The 3,838-nt window shown below is 38.0% G+C and overlaps 1 long non-coding RNA gene across 2 annotated transcripts in view; it reads left to right on the plus strand.

Annotated features, from left to right (window-relative positions):
- Positions 1 to 2,110: 2,110 nt before the first annotated feature.
- LOC113283847 overlaps positions 2,111 to 3,838 on the plus strand; it is a 9,490-nt gene continuing 7,762 nt past the window's right edge. For both annotated transcript variants that reach the window (XR_003327720.1, XR_003327719.1), the window contains exon 1: positions 2,111 to 3,687. This is a non-coding gene — a long non-coding RNA (uncharacterized LOC113283847). The remainder of the gene's footprint in view (positions 3,688 to 3,838) is intronic.

Here is a 3,838-nt window from a genome sequence, read left to right on the forward strand (position 1 = left end):
TAATTTTAGGCAGGTTTAAACTTTATTGGACCAACCGATAAATGTGTTATCCCTCTGGACTAGCCAGTAACACGGATCGGAATTACTGGACTGAATAAGAAATGTCTCATTAGAAATAGCAACTTGATACTAATCCCAACCCCTTGAAGCTCATGCCCCAGAACAGAAATACCGGTACAAGAATCTGTCACATTATACAACCACCACCGACATCCATAATGATAGCTCCAAAGCCACACATACCATTTCCCAAGGATCCATCAGAATTGATCATTACAACACACTTGTCAGTCCCTTTCCACCGGCACCTCAGCTCCATTTTAAGTTTAAAAACACAAGTCATATTCCAGATGTGAAAGAAATGTCTAGAGTAAGGGATATCCACAACACAAATGCTATGAGCAGAAAGCTTCAACTTCCTCAAAACTTAACGAACTAACTTGATCAGTGGGCTAAGTTTGGTTCCTAAACACTTTAGTGTTCCTATCCTTCCATATGTGATACACAAAGTTATTGAAAGTGAGTTTCCTCATGGTAGTGATGATGGAAGAGCTACAAACACAAAGCTACACCGTTTAATCTCCTCTTTCCATGTGGCCCTCTGACCTGTAACATATCCCAATATAATAAGTAACCCCTTCCAAATCTAAGAAGAGCAAGGATAATGAAGGAAGAGGAGATCTTCGTCACACATAGTAGACATATCCAACCCCCACTTATTGAGTCTACTTTTAATCTTGAGATGAATATTCAAGGCAACCAAGTGAAAAATGATTGTTTAGGAATGTAGAATTTAAACAAACCAAGTTATTCTAAAAAGGAGACTCTGTGGGGTTCATGAGAACCTTGTAAGTATCTTTGAATGAATACTTACCAGAAGAACTAGGAGACTGAATCACTGGACGTAGTGAAATATCTTCAGAATGCCATAAGGATGCCAATTACCAGTTAAGAAATAAGTAGATTTCCTATTACAAACGGTGGTCCTAAAATACTTGGCGGCTTCAGTTCTCTGATTCAGAATGTGCCTCCAATTCCAAGAAGCATCTTGCGGGAATGTCATATTATAAAAATCCTTTCTTTGTATGAGATTTTGCTTTAGCAAATCAGTCCAGACTGAGATTTTGTAGGATGCCAACTTCCAAACATGCCTCATCCCAGCAACCAAATTAGTAGTTTGGAGATCCCTAACTACGAGTCCGCCCTCCTTAAAAGAAATACAAATATGGTGCCAACTTATATGGCAACTATGCTTCTTCTCAGAGCAATTATCTTAGTCAGGCACTTGTAAATAACATTGTAACAAGCAATGAGGCAAAAATCCTTAATATTTGGGTTTTGTTTCTCAGCTACAAGGGTGGGGAAGGTATTGTTTACCTCTTTTAAAATCTTAGCCTTATGAAAGAAATTCTGGACGTCCACGGCTGTGAAGTCGTCCTCGACAATAATCTAGCGTTATCTTTAAAAAAAACCCAACTCTATCCTCATCGTTTAGAATGGAACTTAAAACTTCAGGATCATCCACAAAAAGGAGAAGAGGAATCATCAAGTAAATCAGAATAAAAATCCACACACTCCTCTGCAATCTTCTCTTCCTCTTGTAACAACACATTCTCCTTGGACAGTGAAGTCATAAATTATTTCTAGAATATCCGACCTTTCAAGAAATTATCCAGGTTTCGCTCTAACAAAATCGAACTCAGCAAAATAAAACCGCCATGGTATCTTTCTAACATGGTCAAGGAAATTAGCAGATTGATGTAATCGGTACCACAACTATGTTCACCACACTATAGAGAAGGCAATCGAGCAACTATTGGGTACCCAAACCAGTAACCACAGAAAAAAGTCAGACATGAGCCTCGACAACAATATATAGCTCCAGGAGGCCTTGATATTTTTGTACATTGGTATACATGTCTACTTTTTTTTTAAAATATTTATGAGTAGTTTTGGTAGATGGAGACGGAATTGCCAGAGCCGGTGTTCCTCTTGGAAGGTCGGGAATCCGAGTATGGGTAAAAATCGAAAAAAAACAGAGTTACGGTGTTTGACACGTCAGCATATCTCCAGACTCCAGAGTCCAGCCCGTTTACCCGTAGGATGAAAAAAATCATTAAAGAAAGTTCGGTCTGTTTTTCTGTCTCTCAGCCAGAGGGGGCAAGGTAGAGAAAATCAAAAATCAAAATCCCAAAACCCTAATTCGAAGATTATGATTATGAAGATGAAGAAGATGAAGATGAAGAAGCAGAGGACTGAAGATGAAGTTAGAATGGATGATGAGTTAAATCTCTGACGAGATTAAGCTGCACAAGTAAGTATTTATACAATTACATCAATCAAAATCAACGATTTCCCAAATCACACTTTACTAATTATTCCCAGAAAAATCCGATCTTAGTGTTTTATATAACTTATTATGGTACTGAGAAACAACAACTCTGCCCAGAAACTTGTTTCATGCCAGAGATATTGAAGATGACAGTACTGATAATTACAATGTTGATTTGAGTAACACAATCACACAGGAAAACAAAGGGGAATTTGTTGGATATTGCAATGGTTTAATTTGTTTTAAACAGGTTATTAATAAAATTGGTTGCCTCATAGATGTTTGGAATTATGCGTCAAAGGAGTTTTTACGCATAGTCCCTCCTGTTATAGGAGGAGGTTATTATTATAAGATCAGGTCTTCTGGATTCTATTAACAATGAGTATAAATTGGTGATCATTGTTTATATGTTGGAAACTAAGTCTCCTAAGTGTTTGGTGTATACTTTCGGAATCAATCTTCTTGGAACGAAGTCAGGTCTCCAGATTCCGGATTATTACTCACATCTATTTATGGAGCCACAGGAGGAGGAGGAGCTTTGTTTTGGCGGACCAGTGATCCACAGCTCATTCTCTTGTTCGATCTCCATGAAGACAAGTTGCAATACATCCAATCCCCAGTTGAATCCAATGCAGATACTCGATTTTTTAAGCATAAAGGATTTTTCGTTGTTGCCATTCTACAAAAGAAATCACTACCAGTAGAAGGAATTAATACAAAGGCGGCGCATACTTTGGAAAAGGTGCACTTGAAAATATTGAAGGCTTACAAAGATGAACAAGTTTGGGACACGGAGACCATAGATGTTTCAATGTATTCAATCCCTTTCAGTGTCAATTTCCGCTTTGTGAGCTTCTCGGACCAAATTTTACTCTACTGGGTGGAAGCCAAAAGTTTTCAGTTTTTCAATCTGCACAGGAAGTGTCTTAAGGTGGTTAGGAACCTAGCTTCATGCATGTCTAAGAGGAGATTACCAGTAGCTGTTGGCGCCAAAGATTACTGGCTGAATTGTGAGGTTGAAAACATCTGCTCTTTGAAAACCTTGTTGCCTGTACGAGCTCAGAAATCTGATTGTGCTGCTTTAAGTTCGATGATGGAAAGCTTCCAGAATATGTGGACTCTGCAACAACCAAACACAACAGTTGGAGGATTTTTCTGTTCATATTACCAATCTAAAACCAGCGAATATTACTTCTTCGATGATTAGGTTTCACAGTCGGTGCATTTTATTTGTTTAGTGGTCTGGTTTACTGTTTTATTAAATTATCGATGCCAAAAGCTTCGGTTATCTGCTGAACACCGGGACCTACTGACAGAACATCTTTTGCCCATAAACTGGAGTTTTGAAAGCCGTGGTATGAATCTTGACTCAATTTACACCTTTTCGTTTTCTTCTTGCTTTCGTGTTCCCTATTTTGTTTGGTTGAGTTGTTATTTATCAAAATTACTTCGAAAATTGACAGTGCAGTAAGGTTGTCTATTAAGCCATGAATTTTAGTAATCATT

Source organism: Papaver somniferum, chromosome 5 (assembly GCF_003573695.1).
Source record: "Papaver somniferum cultivar HN1 chromosome 5, ASM357369v1, whole genome shotgun sequence".
NCBI classification, from domain to species: domain Eukaryota; kingdom Viridiplantae; phylum Streptophyta; class Magnoliopsida; order Ranunculales; family Papaveraceae; genus Papaver; species Papaver somniferum.